Source organism: Emiliania huxleyi, assembly GCF_000372725.1.
Source record: "Emiliania huxleyi CCMP1516 unplaced genomic scaffold EMIHUscaffold_11, whole genome shotgun sequence".
Taxonomy (NCBI): Eukaryota; Haptophyta; order Isochrysidales; family Noelaerhabdaceae; genus Emiliania; species Emiliania huxleyi.
Genome location: NW_005201792.1, coordinates 40216 through 40431, shown reverse-complemented (window position 1 = coordinate 40431; position 216 = coordinate 40216).

The window sequence follows — 216 nt, the reverse complement described above, 5'->3', positions numbered from 1 at the left end:
GCACGCGTTGCCGAAGAACGGTGCCGACGACGTCGACGTAGACCACGCCGGCGGTGACGGTGGCGGCGGTGACGGTGGCGGTGGCGAGGGCGGCGGCGAGGGTGGGGTTGCTGAGGGCGGCGGGGGAGACGGCGGCGGCGGCGACGGTGGCGGCGGCGAGTGTGGGGGCGGCGACGGCGGCGGCGGCCACTGCGGCGCCGAGGGTGGAGGTGACGA